The sequence below is a fragment of the Hypanus sabinus genome, chromosome 26, assembly GCF_030144855.1.
Source record: "Hypanus sabinus isolate sHypSab1 chromosome 26, sHypSab1.hap1, whole genome shotgun sequence".
Taxonomy (NCBI): Eukaryota; Metazoa; Chordata; class Chondrichthyes; order Myliobatiformes; family Dasyatidae; genus Hypanus; species Hypanus sabinus.
The window spans coordinates 19031962-19050491 of record NC_082731.1 but is presented as its reverse complement, the minus strand read 5'-3'; the positions used below and the strand labels follow the sequence as shown (position 1 = coordinate 19050491).

The following is an 18530-nucleotide window of genomic DNA, read 5'->3' as shown; positions in this document are numbered from 1 at the left end:
ACAGTCCCGCCACACACTCCCAGAGACAGGGTCAGACATAGGGTGAGGTTCCCTCCTCACCGTCCCGTCACACACTGCCAGGGCAGAGAAAATCACAAGGGTTCATTTTGTTCCAGTTGTTCCAGGCTCCCCTGACTGCTGCTGCTGAAACGGCAGCTCAGTGTGTTCCCGCTGCAGCCGACTGGCAGCCAGAGGGAGGCAGTTCCTCTGTAAGTGAGCCTTGGTGGTCACGTTTGAGTGCCCAAGGATCTTTCTCCAGGTTTTCCCAGGGAAGGGGGAAAGGGAGTATGAGATAGAGGGGTGGGGAGAGAAAGAGAGGAAGGGGGAGAGAGGAGAGAGAGGGGGAACAGACAGTGAATACATTGAGCAAGAGCTGGAGGAGGAAGGAGTGGAAGAAGAGAGAGAGAGAGCAAGCGAGAAATAGTGGAACAGCAAGGTGTAGACTAGAGGAATGAGGAGTGAGTCAGAGAGGAGAGAAGAAAAGGAGAACCGAGAGAGAGGGAAAGGGAGAGAGACTTGCCCCTCACCCAGAGATTGACAAATGCAGGGCAGCAGCCTGTTTACTCCTCTCATGCCTGCTGGTATCAGTCATGAAATGCCGGGAATCCCCCCGACAGCTGATGGGTGGGACAGGCCTTGGGTACGGTGTTGGGTTGCACTGCCTGTTGATCCCTCACCAGTTTAATTCTCCCATCCGCTCAGCCCCTCCCTCCCTCGCTCCGACCATCCCCTTCCCAACACTACGAGCCACTCACTCCTCCCCCAGTTCGAAGTCAGGTTTGCAGCAGCTGCACATTTTTATTTCTATGGTTACTCACTGTCTCCAGGAGAACCCCCCCCCCCGCACTGTGTGTGTGTGTGTGTCTGTGTGTGTGTGTGTGTGTGTGTGTCTGTGTGTCTGTGTGTCTGTGTGTCTGTGTGTGTGTGTGTGTGTGTGTGTCTGTGTGTGTGTGTGTGTCTGTGTATGTGTGTGTCTGTGTGTGTGTGTGTGTGTGTGTGAGTGTGTGTGTGTGTGTGTGTGTGTGTCTGTGTCTGTGTGTGTGTGTGTGTCTGTGTGTCTGTGTGTGTGTGTGTGTGTGTGTGTGTGTCTGTGTGTGTGTGTGTGTGTGTCTGTGTGTGTGTGTGTGTCTGTGTGTGTGTGTGTCTGTGTCTGTGTGTGTGTGTGTCTGTGTGTGTGTGTGTGTGTGTGTGTGTCTGTGTGTCTGTGTGTGTGTGTCTGTGTGTGTGTGTGTGTCTGTGTCTGTGTGTGTGTGTGTGTGTGTGTGTCTGTGTGTCTGTGTCTGTGTGTGTGTGTGTGTGTGTGTGTGTGTCTGTGTGTGTGTGTGTGTGTGTGTGTCTGTGTGTGTGTGTGTGTGTGTGTGTGTGTGTGTGTGTGTGTGTCTGTGTGTGTGTGTGTGTGTGTGTGTGTGTGTGTCTGTGTCTGTGTGTGTGTGTGTGTGTGTGTGTGTGTATGTGTGTGTGTGTGTGAGCATGCACGCGCCTTGGGACGTGTACGAGTGTGAGTGTGCGTCTGCCTGTGCAATTTGTACATGGACCCTGTGAATTTCCACTGGGGGGGTGGGGGCTGCAGTTCACTCCATCGCGTGACTCGGTGCTTTAATTGGCCGCCGTGAACTGTTACGCCCACCCCCACCCTGTTGTGGATGAGGGGTGGAATTTGGGTGGGAGTTGAAGGGAATGTGGTGGTGAGGGTCCTTTGTGTGGGTGGGGGTGGAATTTAGGTGGGAGTCAACAGGAATGTGGGTTGGAGGGGGGTTTGCAAAGGGGTCAGTGTAAAATTTATTTGTATTGGTATTTATTGAGACTCAGGGTGGAGTGGGAATACGCAGCATTCAAGCCGCATTCGCCCGGTTTAACCCCAGCCTAATCACGGGACAACTTGCAACGGCCAATAAACCGACCAACTGGTACGTCTCTGGACAGTGGGAAGAAACTGAAGCATTCACAGTAAACCCACAGAGTCACAGAGAGGACGTACGAACCGCTCACAGAGAGGACGTACATAACCCCTCACGGGGAGGACGTACATAACCCCTCACAGAGAGGACGTACATAACCCCTCACAGAGAGGACGTACATAACCCCTCACGGGGAGGACATACATAACCCAACACAGGGAGGACGTACATAACCCCTCACAGAGAGGACGTACATAACCCCTCACAGAGAGGACGTACGAACCTCTCAAGGGGAGGACGTACATAACCCCTCACAGAGAGGACGTACATAACCCCTCACGGGGAGGACATACATAACCCCTCACAGAGAGGACGTACGAACCGCTCACAGGGAGGACGTACATAACCCCTCACGGGGAGGACATACATAACCCAACACAGGGAGGACGTACATAACCCCTCAAGGGGAGGACGTACGAACCCCTCACAGAGAGGACGTACGAACCTCTCAAGGGGAGGACATACAAACCCCTCACAGAGAGGACATACATAACCCCCCACGGGGAGGACATACGAACCCCTCATGGGGAAGACGTACAAAACTCCTCACGGGGAGGACGATGAACCACTCATGTTGAGGACGTACATAATTCCTCACAGGGAGGACATACGAATCCCTCACGGGGAGGAAGTATATAATTGTTCATGGGGAGGACGTACATAATCCCTCACGGGGAGGACGTACGAATCCCTCACGGGGAGGATGTACATAATTCCTCACGGGGAGGATGTACGAATCCCTCACAGAGAGGACATACATAATCCCTCACGGGGAGGACGTACGAACCCCTCACGGGGAGGACGTACATAATTCCTCACGGGGAGGACGTACATAACCCCTTACAGAGAGGACGTACATAATTCCACACAGAGAGGACGTACGAACCCCTCACAGAGAGGACGTACATAATTCCTCACGGGGAGGACGTACATAATTCCTCACGGGGAGGACATACATAACCCCTCACGGGGAGGACGTACATAATTCCTCACGGGGAGGAAGTATGAATCGCTCATGGGGAGGACGTACGTAATTCCTCACGGGGAGGATGTACGAACCCCTCACGGGGAGGACGTACATAATTCTTCACGGGGAGAACGTATGAACCCCACACTGCGTGGACGTACATAATTCCACATGGGAGGACGTACGAAACCCACACAGGGTGGAAGTACATAACCCCTGAAGAGAGGACGTACATAAACCCCCACAGGGAGCACGTACGAAACCCTCACGGGGAGGACGTACGAACCCCTCACAGACAGGACGTACATAATTCCTCACAAGGAGGACGTACATAATTCCTCACAAGGAGGACGTACGAACCCCTCACAGAGAGGACGTACATAATTCCTCACAAGGAGGACGTACATAATTCCTCACAAGGAGGACGTACGAACCCCTCACAGAGAGGACATACATAATTCCTCACGGGGAGAATGTACGAACCCCTCACGTGAGGACGTAAATAATTCCTCACGGGGAGGATGTACATAACCCCGCATGGGTTGGACATACATAATTCCTCACGGGGAGGACGCACAAACCCCTCACATAGTGGACGTACATAACCCCTCACAAAGAGGACGTACATAACCCCTCACGGGGAGGACGTACGAACCCCTCATGGGGAAGACGTACATAACTCCTCACAGGCAGGACGTACACAATTCCTCACAGGGAGGACGTACGAACCCCTCAGAGAGAAGACATACACAATTCCTCACAGAGAGGACGTACATAACCCCTCACAGAGAGGACGTACATAACCGCTCATGTTGAGGACGTACATAATTCCTCACAGGGAGGACATACAAATCCCTCATGGGGAGCACGTACCAACCCCTCACGGGGAGGAAGTATATAATCCCTCAAGGGGAGGACGTACATAATCCCTCACGGGGAGGATGTACATAATTCCTCACGGGGAGGACGTCCATAATTCCTCATGGGGAGAACGTACATAATTCCTCATGGGGAGGACGTGCATAATTCCTCACGGGGAGGACAACGAACCCCTCATGGGGAGGACGTGCATAATTCCTCATGGGGAGGACGTACATAATTCCTCACGGGGAGGACTACGAACCACTCACGGGGAGGACGTACATAATTCCTCACGGGGAGGACGTACATAATTCCTCACGAGGAGGACGTACGAACCCCTCACGGGGAGGAACTACATAATTCCTCATGGGAAGGACGTACATAATTCCTCACGGGGAGGACGTACATAATTCCTCATGGGAAGGACGTACATAATTCCTCACGGGGGGGATGTACATAAATATTCACGGGGAGGACGTACTTAATTCCTCACTGGTAAGACGTACAAACCCCTCACTGGGAGGACATACACAATTCCTCACGGAGAGGACGAAAGAAACCGTCACGGGGAGGACGTACATAATTCCTCAGGGGGATGATGTACATAATTCCTCACAGGGAGGACGTACATAATTCCTCACGGGGACGACGTACATAATTCCTCACGGGGACGACGTACGAACCCCTCACAGGGAGGAGGTACATAATTCCTCACAGGGAGGACGTACATAATTCCTCACAGAGAGGATGTACATAACCCCTCACAGGGAGGACGTACGAACCCCTCACAGAGAGGACATACACAATTCCTCACAGAGAGGACGTACATAACCCCTCACAGAGAGGACGTACATAACCCCTCATGGGGAGGACATACCAACCCCTCACCGGGAGGACATACATAATTCCTCACGGGGAGAACGTATGAACCCCACACTGCGTGGACGTACATAATTCCACATGGGAGGACGTACGAAACCCTCACGGGGAGGACATACGAACCCCTCACAGACAGGACGTACATAATTCCTCACAAGGAGGACGTACGAACCACTCACAGAGAGGACGTACATAATTCCTCACGGGGAGAATGTACGAACCCCTCACGTGAGGACGTAAATAATTCCTCACGGGGAGGACGTACATAACACCGCACGGGTTGGACGTACATAATTACTCACGGGGAGGACGTACAAACCCCTCATGGGGAAGACGTACATAACTCCTCACAGGCAGGACGTACACAATTCCTCACAGGGAGGACGTACGAACCACTCACAGAGAGGATGTACACAATTCCTCACGGGGAGGACGTACGAACCCCTCACGGGGAGGAAGTATATAATTGTTCATGGGGAGGACGTACATAATCCCTCACGGGGTGGACGTACATAATTCCTCACGGGGAGGATGTACATAATTCCTCACGGGGAGGACGTACATAATCCCTCACGGGGATGACGTACATAATTCCTCACGGGAAGGACTACGAACCCCTCACGGGGAGGACGTGCATAATTCCTCATGGGGAGGACGTACATAATTCCTCACGGGGAGGATGTACATAATTCCTCATGGGGAGGATGTACATAATTCCTCACGGGGAGGATGTACATAATTCCTCATGGGGAGGATGTACATAATTCCTCACGGGGAGGACTACGAACCACTCACAGGGAGGACTACGAACTACTCACGGGGAGGACATACATAATCCCTCACAGAGAGGACGTACATAACCCCTCATGGGGAGGAAGTATATAATTGTTCATGGGGAGGACGTACATAATCCCTCACGGGGAGGACATACATAATTCCTCACGGGGAGGATGTACATAATTCCTCACGGGGAGGACGTACATAATTCCTCACGGGGATGAAGTACTAACCTCTCACTGGGAGGACGAACATAATTCCTCACGGGGAGGATGCACGGACCCCTCACGGGGGGGACGTACAAAATTCCTCGAGGAGGACGTACGAACCCCTCACAGGGAGGACGTACATAATTCCTTACGGGGACGACGTACATAATTCCTCATGCGGACGACGTACATAATTCCTCACAGGGAGGACGTACGAACCCCTCACGGGGAGGACGTACACAATTCCTCACAGAGAGGACGTACATAACCCCTCACAGAGAGGACGTACATAACCGCTCACGTTGAGGACGTACATAATTCCTCACAGGGAGGACTACGAACCCCTCACGGTGAGTACGTACATAATTCCTCACGGGGAGGACATACATAACCCCTCACGGGGAGGACGTACATAATTCCTCACGGGGAGGAAGTATGAACCGCTCATGGGGAGGACGTACGTAATTCCTCACGGGGAGTATGTATGAACCCCTCACGGGGAGAACGTATGAACCCCACACTGCGTGGACGTACATAATTCCACATGGGAGGACGTACGAAACCCACACAGGGTGGACGTACATAACCCCTGAAGAGAGGACGTACATAACCCCCCACAGGGAGCACGTACGAAACCCTCACGGGGAGGACGTACGAACCCCTCACAGACAGGACGTACATAATTCCTCACGGGGAGAATGAACGAACCCCTCACATGAGGGCGTAAATAATTCCTCACGTGAAGGATGTACATAACCCCGCACGGGTTGGACATACATAATTCCTCACGGGGAGGACGTACAAACCCCTCACATAGTGGACGTACATAACCCCTCACAAAGAGGACGTACATAACCCCCCACGGGGAGGACGTACGAACCCCTCATGGGGAAGACGTACATAACTCCTCACAGGCAGGACGTACACAATTCCTCACAGGGAGGACGTACGAACCCCTCAGAGAGAGGACATACACAATTCCTCACAGAGAGGACGTACATAACCGCTCATGTTGAGGACGTACATAACCCCTCATGGGGAGGACGTACCAACCCCTCACGGGGAGGAAGTATATAATCCCTCACAGGGAGGTCGTACATAATCCCTCACGGGGAGGATGTACATAATCCCTCACGGGGAGGACGTACATAATCCCTCACGGGGAGGACGTACATAATTCCTCACGGGGTGGACTACGAACCCCTCACGGGGAGGACGTACATAATTCCTCACGGGGAGGACTACGAACCCCTCACGGGGAGGACTACGAACCCCTCACGGGGAGGACGTGCATAATTCCTCATGGCGAGGACGTACATAATTCCTCACGGGGAGGACGTACATAATTCCTCACGGGGAGGACGTGCATAATTCCTCACGGGGAGGACTACGAACCCCTCACGGGGAGGACGTGCATAATTCCTCACGGGGAGGACGTACATAATTCCTCACGGGAAGGACATACATAATTCATTACGGGGAGGACTACGAACCACTCACGGGGAGGACATACATAATTCCTCACGGGGAGGACTACGAACCACTCACGGGGAGGACGTACATAATTCCTCACGGGGAGGACGTACATAATTCATTACGGGGAGGACTACGAACCACTCACGGGGAGGACGTACATAATTCCTCACGGGGAGGACGTACATAATTCCTCACAGGGAGGACGTACATAATTCCTCACAGGGACGACGTACATAATTCCTCACGGGGACGACGTACATAATTCCTCACGGGGAGGACGTACATAATTCCTCACAGGGAGGACGTACGAACCCCTCACAGAGAGGATATACATAACCCCTCACGGGGAGGACGTACGAACCCCTCACAGAGAGGACATACACAATTCCTCACAGAGAGGACGTACATAACCCCTCATGGGGAGGACGTACCAACCCCTCACGGGGAGGAAGTACATAATTGTTCATGGGGAGGACGTACATAATCCCTCACGGGGAGGACGTACATAACCCCTCACGGGGAGGACGTACGAACCCCTCACGGGGAGGACGTACATAATCCCTCACGGGGAGGACGTACGAACCCCTCACGGGGAGGAAGTACATAATCCCTCACGGGGAGGACGTACGTAATTCCTCACGGGGAGGACGTACATAATTCCTCACGGGGAGGATGTACATAATTCCTCATGGGGAGGATGTACATAATTCCTCACGGGGAGGACTACGAACCACTCACAGGGAGGACTACGAACTACTCACGGGGAGGACATACATAATCCCTCACAGAGAGGACGTACATAACCCCTCATGGGGAGGAAGTATATAATTGTTCATGGGGAGGACGTACATAATCCCTCACGGGGAGGACATACATAATTCCTCACGGGGAGGATGTACATAATTCCTCACGGGGAGGACGTACATAATTCCTCACGGGGATGAAGTACTAACCTCTCACTGGGAGGACGAACATAATTCCTCACGGGGAGGATGCACGGACCCCTCACGGGGGGGACGTACAAAATTCCTCGAGGAGGACGTACGAACCCCTCACAGGGAGGACGTACATAATTCCTTACGGGGACGACGTACATAATTCCTCATGCGGACGACGTACATAATTCCTCACAGGGAGGACGTACGAACCCCTCACGGGGAGGACGTACACAATTCCTCACAGAGAGGACGTACATAACCCCTCACAGAGAGGACGTACATAACCGCTCACGTTGAGGACGTACATAATTCCTCACAGGGAGGACTACGAACCCCTCACGGTGAGTACGTACATAATTCCTCACGGGGAGGACATACATAACCCCTCACGGGGAGGACGTACATAATTCCTCACGGGGAGGAAGTATGAACCGCTCATGGGGAGGACGTACGTAATTCCTCACGGGGAGTATGTACGAACCCCTCACGGGGAGAACGTATGAACCCCACACTGCGTGGACGTACATAATTCCACATGGGAGGACGTACGAAACCCACACAGGGTGGACGTACATAATTCCTCACGGGGAGGACGTACATAATTCCTCACGGGGAGGATGTACGAACCCCTCACGGGGAGGACGTACATAATTCCTCACGGGGAGAACGTACATAATTCCTCACGGGGAGGACGTACGAACCCCTCACGGGGAGGACGTACATAATTCCTCAAGGGGAGGACGTATGAACCGCTCATGGGGAGGACGAACATAATTCCTCACGGGGAGGACGTACGAACCCCTCACGAGGAGGACGTACGAACCCCTCACGGGGAGGAACTACATAATTCCTCATGGGAAGGACGTACATAATTCCTCACGGGGAGGATGTACATAATTCCTCACGGGGAGGACGTACATTATCCCTCACGGGGATGACGTACATAATTCCTCACGGGAAGGACTACGAACCCCTCACGGGGAGGACGTGCATAATTCCTCATGGGGAGGACGTACATAATTCCTCACTGGGAGGATGTACATAATTCCTCATGGGGAGGATGAACATAATTCCTCACGGGGAGGACTACGAACCACTCACAGGGAGGACTACGAACCACTCACGGGGAGGACATACATAATCCCTCACAGAGAGGACGTACATAACCCCTCATGGGGAGGAAGTATATAATTGTTCATGGGGAGGAAGTACATAATCCCTCACGGGGAGGACATACATAATTCCTCACGGGGAGGACGTACATAATTCCTCACGTGGATGAAGTACTAACCTCTCACTGGGAGGACGAACATAATTCCTCACGGGGAGGATGCACGGACCCCTCACGGGGGGGACGTACAAAATTCCTCGAGGAGGACGTACGAACCCCTCACAGGGAGGACGTACATAATTCCTTACGGGGACGACGTACATAATTCCTCATGCGGACGACGTACATAATTCCTCACAGGGAGGACGTACGAACCCCTCACGGGGAGGACGTACACAATTCCTCACAGAGAGGACGTACATAACCCCTCACAGAGAGGACGTACATAACCGCTCACGTTGAGGACGTACATAATTCCTCACAGGGAGGACTACGAACCCCTCACGGTGAGTACGTACATAATTCCTCACGGGGAGGACATACATAACCCCTCACGGGGAGGACGTACATAATTCCTCACGGGGAGGAAGTATGAACCGCTCATGGGGAGGACGTACGTAATTCCTCACGGGGAGTATGTACGAACCCCTCACGGGGAGAACGTATGAACCCCACACTGCGTGGACGTACATAATTCCACATGGGAGGACGTACGAAACCCACACAGGGTGGACGTACATAACCCCTGAAGAGAGGACGTACATAAACCCCCACAGGGAGCACGTACGAAACCCTCACGGGGAGGACGTACGAACCCCTCACAGACAGGACGTACATAATTCCTCACGGGGAGAATGAACGAACCCCTCACATGAGGGCGTAAATAATTCCTCACGTGAAGGATGTACATAACCCCGCACGGGTTGGACATACATAATTCCTCACGGGGAGGACGTACAAACCCCTCACATAGTGGACGTACATAACCCCTCACAAAGAGGACGTACATAACCCCCCACGGGGAGGACGTACGAACCCCTCATGGGGAAGACGTACATAACTCCTCACAGGCAGGACGTACACAATTCCTCACAGGGAGGACGTACGAACCCCTCAGAGAGAGGACATACACAATTCCTCACAGAGAGGACGTACATAACCGCTCATGTTGAGGACGTACATAACCCCTCATGGGGAGGACGTACCAACCCCTCACGGGGAGGAAGTATATAATCCCTCACAGGGAGGTCGTACATAATCCCTCACGGGGAGGATGTACATAATCCCTCACGGGGAGGACGTACATAATCCCTCACGGGGAGGATGTACATAATTCCTCACGGGTAAGACATACAAACCCCTCACTGGGAGGACATACACAATTCCTCACGGAGAGGACGTACATAATTCCTCAGGGGGATGACGTACATAATTCCTCACAGGGAGGACGTACATAATTCCTCACGGGGACGACGTACATAATTCCTCACGGGGACGACGTGCGAACCCCTCACGGGGAGGACGTACATAATTCCTCACAGGGAGGACGTACGAACCCCTCACAGAGAGGATGTACATAACCCCTCACGGGGAGGACGTACGAACCCCTCACAGAGAGGACATACACAATTCCACACAGAGAGGACGTACATAACCCCTCATGGGGAGGACGTACCAACCCCTCACGGGGAGGAAGTACATAATTGTTCATGGGGAGGACGTACATAACCCCTCACGGGGAGGACGTACGAACCCCTCACGGGGAGGAAGTACATAATCCCTCACGGGGAGGACGTACGTAATTCCTCACGGGGAGGACGTACAAACCGCTCACGGGGAGAACGTACATAATTCCTCACAGGGAGGACGTACATAATTCCTCACAGGGAGGACGTATGAATCGCTCATGGGGACGACGTACATAATTCCTCACGGGGAGGATGTACGAACCCCTCACGGGGAGGACGTACATAATCCCTCACGGGGAGGACGTACGTAATTCCTCACGGGGAGGACGTACAAACCCCTCATGGGGACGACGTACATAATTCCTCACGGGGAGGATGTACGAACCCCTCACGGGGAGGACGTACATAATTCCTCACGGGGAGGACGTACGAACCCCTCACGGGGAGGACGTACATAATTCCTCACGGGGAGGACGTACATAATTCCTCACGGGGAGGACGTACGAACCCCTCACGGGGAGGACGTACATAATTCCTCACGGGGAGGACGTACATAATTCCTCACGGGGAGGACGTACGAACCCCTCACGGGGAGGACGTACATAATTCCTCACGGGGAGGACGTACGAACCCCTCACGGGGAGAACGTACATAATTCCTCACGGGGAGGACGTACATAATTCCTCACGGGGAGGACGTACATAATTCCTCACGGGGAGGACGTACATAACCCCTCACAAGTGGACGTACATAATTCCACACAGGGAGGACGTACGAACCCCTCACAGAGAGGACGTACATAATTCCACACGGGAAGGACGTACGAACCCCTCACGGGGAGGACGTACATAATTCCACACGGGGAGGACGTACATAATTCCACACGGGGATGACGTACGAACCCCTCACGGGGAGGACGTACATAATTCCTCACGGGGAGGACGTACGAACCGCTCAGGGGAGGACATACATAATTCCTCACGGGGAGAACGTATGAACCCCACACTGCATGGACGTTCATAATTCCACATGGGAGGACGTACGAAACCCACACAGGGTGGACGTACATAACCCCTGAAGAGAGGACGTACATAAACCCCCACAGGGAGCACGTACGAAACCCTCACGGGGAGGACATACGAACCCCTCACAGACAGGACGTACATAATTCCTCACGGGGAGAATGTACGAACCCCTCACGTGAGGACGTAAATAATTCCTCACGGGGAGGACGTACATAACACCGCACGGGTTGGACGTACATAATTCCTCGCGGGGAGGATGTACATAATTCCACACGGGGATGACGTACGAACCCCTCACGGGGAGGACGTACATAATTCATCACGGGGAGGATGTACATAATTCCTCACGAGGAGTACGTACATAATTCCTCACGGGGAGGACGTACATAATTCCACACGGGGATGACGTACGAATCCCTCACGGGGAGGACGTACATAATTCCTCACGGGGAGGACGTACGAATCCCTCACGGGGAGGATGTACATAATTCCTCACAGGGAGGACGTACATAATTCCTTAAGGGGACGACGTACATAATTCCTCACAGGGAGGATGCACGAACCCCTCACTGGGAGAAAGTACATAATTCCTCACGTGGATGACGTACGAACCCCTTACGGGGATGACGTACATAATTCCCCTTGGGGAGGAAGCACATAATTCCTCACGAGGAGGACGTACGAACCCCTCACGGGGATGACGCACATAATTCCTTACAGGGAGGACGTACATAATTCCTTACAGTTAGGAAGTACATAATTACTCACGGGGAGGACGTACGAACCATTCACGGGGAGGACGTACGAACCCCTCACGGGGAGGACGTACATAATTCCTTACGGGGAGGACGTATGAACCGCTCATGGGGAGTATGTACGTAATTACTCACGGGGAGGATGTACGAACCCCTCACGGGGAGGACGTAAAAACCCCTCACGGGGAGGACGTACACAATTCCTCACGGGGAGGACATACATAATTCCTCACGGGGAGGACGTACATAATTCCTCACGGGGAGGACGTACATAATTCCTCACGGGGAGGACGTACATAATTCCTCATGGGGAGGACGTACATAATTCCTCACAGGTAACACGTACAAACCCCTCACTGGGAGGACATACACAAATCCTCATGGAGAGGACGAACGAACCGCTCATGGGGAGGCGTACGAACCCCTCAAGGGGAGGACGAACATAATTCCTCACGGGGAGGACGTACGAATCCCTCACAGGGAGGACGTACATAATTCCTCACGGGGAGGACGTACATAATTCCTCACAGGGAGGACGTACATAATTCCACACGGGGAGGACGTACATAATTCCACACGGGGAGGATGTACATAATTCCTCACGAGGAGTACGTACATAATTCCTCACGGAGAGGACGTACATAATTCCTCACGGGGAGGACGTACGAACCCCTCACGGGGAGGACGTACATAATTCATCACGGGGAGGACGTACATAATTCCACACGGGGAGGACGTACATAACCCCTCACGAGGAGTACGTACGAACCCCTCACGGGGAGGACGTACATAATTCCTCGCGGGGAGGATGTACATAATTCCACACGGGGATGACGTACGAACCCCTCACGGGGAGGACGTACATAATTCATCACGGGGAGGATGTACATAATTCCTCACGAGGAGTACGTACATAATTCCTCACGGGGAGGACGTTCATAATTCCACACGGGGATGACGTACGAACCCCTCACGGGGAGGACGTACATAATTCCTCGCGGGGAGCACGTATATAATTCCTCACAGGGAGTATGTACATAATTCCTCACGGGGAGGACGTACATAATTCCACACGGGGAGGACGTACATAATTCCACACGGGGAGGACGTACATAACCCCTCACGGGGAGGATGTACATAATTCCTCACGAGGAGTACGTACAAATCCCTCACGGGGAGGACGTACATAATTCCTCACGGGGAGGACGTACATAATTCCTCACGGAGAGGACGTACATAATTCCTCACGGGGAGGACGTACGAACCCCTCACGGGGAGGACGTACATAATTCATCACGGGGAGGACGTACATAATTCCACACGGGGAGGACGTACATAACCCCTCACGAGGAGTACGTACGAACCCCTCACGGGGAGGACGTACATAATTCCTCGCGGGGAGCACGTATATAATTCCTCACAGGGAGTATGTACATAATTCCTCACGGGGAGGACGTACATAATTCCTCACGTGGATGACGTACGAACCCCTCACGGGGAGGAAGCACATAAACCCTCACGGGGAGGACGTACATAATTCCTCACGGGGAGGACGTACATAATTCCTCACGGGGATGACGTACATAATTCCTCACGGGGAGGACGTACATAATTCCTCACGGGACGGTCGTACATAATTCCTCACAAGGAGGACGTACGTAATTCCTCACGGGGATGACGTACATAATTCCTCACGGGGAGGATGTACGAACCCCTCACGGGGAGGACGTACATAATTCCACACAGGGAGGACGTACATAATTCCACACGGGGAGGACGTACATAACCCCTCACGAGGAGTACGTAAGAACCCCTCACGGGGAGGACGTACATAATTCCTCGCGGGGAGCACGTATATAATTCCTCACAGGGAGTATGTACATAATTCCTCACGGGGAGGATGTACATAATTGCTCACGGGGAGGACGTACATAATTCCTCACGGGGAGGACGTACATAATTCCTCACGGGGAGGACGTACGAACCCCTCACGGGGAGGACGTACATAATTCCACACGGGGAGGACGTACATAATTCCACACGGGGAGGACGTACATAACCCCTCACGGGGAGGATGTACATAATTCCTCACGAGGAGTACGTACAAATCCCTCACAGGGAGGACGTACATAATTCCTCACGGGGAGGACGTACATAATTCCTCACGGAGAGGACGTACATAATTCCTCACGGGGAGGACGTACGAACCCCTCACAGGGAGGACGTACATAATTCATCACGGGGAGGACGTACATAATTCCTCGCAGGGAGGACGTACCTAATTCCTCACGGGGAGGACATACGAATCCCTCACGGGGAGGATGTACATAATTCCTCACGGGGAGGACGTACATAATTCCCCATGGGGAGGACGTACATAATTCCTGACGGGGAGGACGTACGAACCCCTCACGGGGAGGACGTACATAATTCCTCACGTGGATGACGTACGAACCCCTCACGGGGAGGAAGCACATAAACCCTCACGGGGAGGACGTACATAATTCCTCACGGGGAGGACGTACATAATTCCTCACGGGGATGACATACATAATTCCTCACGGGGAGGACGTACATAATTCCTCACGGGACAGTCGTACATAATTCCTCACGGGGAGGACGTACGTAATTCCTCACGGGGATGACGTACATAATTCCTCACGGGGAGGATGTACGAACCCCTCACGGGGAGGACGTACGTAATTCCTCACAGGGAGGTCGTACGTAATTCCTCAAGGGGAGGACTACGAACCCCTCACGGGGAGGACGTATATAATTCCTCACAGGGAGTACGTACATAATTCCTCACAGGGAGGTCGTACGTAATTCCTCAAGGGGAGGACTACGAACCCCTCACGGGGAGGACGTATATAATTCCTCACAGGGAGTACGTACATAATTCCTCACGGGGAGGACGTACGAACCCCTCACGGGGAGGACGTACATAATTCCTCACGGGGAGGATGTACATAATTCCTCACAGGGAGTACGTACATAATTCCTCACGGGGAGGACGTACGAACCCCTCACGGGGAGGATGTACCTAATTCCTCACGGGGAGGAAGTACATAATTCCTCATGGGGAACATGCACGAACCCCTCACGGGGAGGACGTACATAATTCCTCACTGGGAGGACGTACATAATTCCTCACGGGGAGGACGTACATAATTCCTCACTGGGGGGACGTACATAATTCCTCACGGGGAGGACGTACATAATTCCTCACGGGAGGACGTACGAACCCCTCACAGACAGTGGCAGGAAATGAAACCAGGTCACCTGAACCATGAAATGTCGTGCTAAATGCTATGCTACTCCAAAATGATTGCGTGTTTTTTCTCTCTCTCTCTCTCTCTCTCTCTCTCTCTCTCTCTCTCTCTCTCTCTCTCTCTCTCTCTCTCTCTCTCTCCCTCTCCCTCTCTCCCTCTCTCTCTTTCTCTCTCTCTCTCTCTCTCTCTCTCTCTCTCCCCTAGCAAAGAAAGCAACAGCTCCTGGCGTGGCCACTTTTGGTAACACTGCAACTTTGTAAGTGCTGAGGTCAGAAAAAAAAATTCAGAGTTCAAAATCAATTTCTTATCGAGGTACGCATATGTCCCCATGTCCTACCCTGAGAACCAGTTTCTCTCCGGCATTCAGATTAAAACAATGGAATACAACAGAATGAATGGGAAAACCGTGCACAAAGAAAGACTAACAAACAAGCAGTGTACAAAAGAGAAACAGCGTAATACAAAAAGCATCAACAACAATAATAACTATTTATCCAGCACTCTCCATGCAGACGATGTAGCTCAAAGTGAGAGGAATGTGCAAACATGAAAAATAAAGATGAAAATAAAAGACAAAATGATCCTTCTTAATAGAAAGGTTTAATATATAGGTTTTGAGCTGGCATTTAAAGGTGTCAACCGAGTCTGCGTCCCTTGCAGTTTTCAGCACTGAATCCCACACTTTGAGAGCCTAGTTCAGAGGTCGGCAACCTGCGGCTCCGGAGCCACGTGCGGCTCTTTGATCTCTGTGATGCGGCTCCCCGTGGTTTGTTAGCTTTTGAAATGTAATTCGAAATTTGAAGATTATGGTGATCTTGTACAATCTGAAAACTTTGCGGAGACACCGTTTCCTGGCACATCCAAACCGGCTCACAATTAGCCACTGTTCCGGCTAAGGGAGATAGCCTACGGGGGTTTGTGAGTACGTGTCTTTTGGAGCATCCGCGCCCACGGGGGGTAGGTTGAGGGAGGCTTTAAAGCAAGGCTGTTTAGTTCGAATAAAGTTACCTTTGACTGCAGTCTTTATTTTAGCGCTGCGTGTAGCACACCGCTACAACGTGTTTTTTTATCGCTATTAATATACATCACCACTGCCAATGCCTAACAGCCGCCAGTGCGCGATTTCTTTTAATTCTTCGATCCAAGGTAGGCTAACTATGGAGTAACCTTCAACCCAACGTCTTTTTTTCGGGAGTTCAAAATGTTTTTGTTGCATGCAGAAATGTAATTTCGTTTTCTCTGCAGGAGTTCATCAATTTCATAAATGCAACACATTATAGTTTGTTTATACATAGCATAAAGGCAAAAAAAAACCCGTTGTATGCAGTGTTATTTCATTTTGTGGCTCCCAGTGTTTTCTTTTCTGTGGGAAATGGGTCCATATTGGCTCTTTCAGTGGTAAACGTTGCCGACCCCTGGCCTAGTTCAAAAAAGTTGACCGGCCAATGACCTTTTGAGGGAGACTGCTTGCGTTTGAGACCAGCAGAAACAAACCTTGCAGCTCGAGTCGGATTATAAAATGGAAACTCTTTCGAGATGTAGTCCGGTCCCAGACCATTAAGAGCTTTAAAAACAAGTGCGACTTTGAAATCGATTCTCAGAGATGCAGGAAGCCAATATCGAGCGGCTATAAATAAATTAACAACACTGAGAGCACGAGTTGTGGAGTCCTTGAAAGTGAGTCCGTAGGTTGTGGGATCAGTTCAGGGTTGGGGTGAGTGAAATTATCCACGCTGGATAGGAGCCTGATGGGAGAGGGGTATTAACTGCGTCTGAACCTGGTGGTGTGGGACCTGAGGCTCCTTACCTCCTTCCCGATGGCAGCAGCGAGAAAAGAGCGTGGCCTGGTTTGTGGGGGTGTGGGATAGCAAGGGGCTTGGGCTTTGAGCAGAAACCAATAATGAGAAACCGGCGGAAGTCATTCAGCCCCTTTGGGTATCCCTTCCCCTGCCTTCGTCAGGCAGCCATTTACCTCGGTACTGCCCTCTACATTATCGGAAGGATGTAATAGCGTTTGAGATGGCACAGAGGAGATCCATCAGGGCTTTAAGTGGTTGAGTGTCACTGACAAGAGGGGCCGAGCGGTACAAGTAAACGGTCAGCTGAAAGTGGCGTCCCGGCAGACGGGGTGTCAAAGACGATATTTGAAATGCTGGCCCCCATCAGTCACTGCAGTCAGTATGAAAGTGCAGGAAGTTATGTTGCAGTTCTACAAGGCCATGGTCAGGCTACATCTGGATTACTCCGTACATTTCCGGTCACCCTGCTATCGGAAAGACATCACTAAACTGGAAAGAGCACAGAAAACATTGACGAGAATGTTGCCAGTACTCGAGGGACTGGGTTATAGGGAGAGGATGGGCAGACTGGGACTCGATTCCTTGGGGCGTAAGCAAGTGAGAGGTGACCCTCAAGATGTACAAAATCGTGAAGGGCATAGATGGGGTGAGTGTGCACAGTCTTTTTCCTAGAGTTCAGGGGGTCAAGAACTAGAAGGCACAGGTTTAGGGTAAGAGGGGAGAGATTTTAATGGGGACCTGAGGGCTTCTTTTACCCCCTGAGATAAAGGGTGATACCTATGTGGGAAAAACTGCCAGAGGAAGTAGTTGAGGCA

General features: G+C 52.0%; 1 protein-coding gene across 6 annotated transcripts in view; it reads right to left on the bottom strand.

The window, feature by feature from the left end:
• The window catches only part of ndrg2 (NDRG family member 2), a 127448-nt gene that overhangs the window by 64222 nt on the left and 44696 nt on the right, over window positions 1-18530 (bottom strand). The window contains exon 1 of one of the 6 annotated variants that reach the window (XM_059951581.1): window positions 61-181. The exons of the other annotated variants lie outside the window; for them this stretch is intronic. The gene's annotated coding sequence lies outside the window, so the exon portion shown is untranslated. Of the gene's footprint in view, window positions 1-60; window positions 182-18530 lie in introns of those variants that run through there. 6 annotated transcript variants of the gene reach the window in all.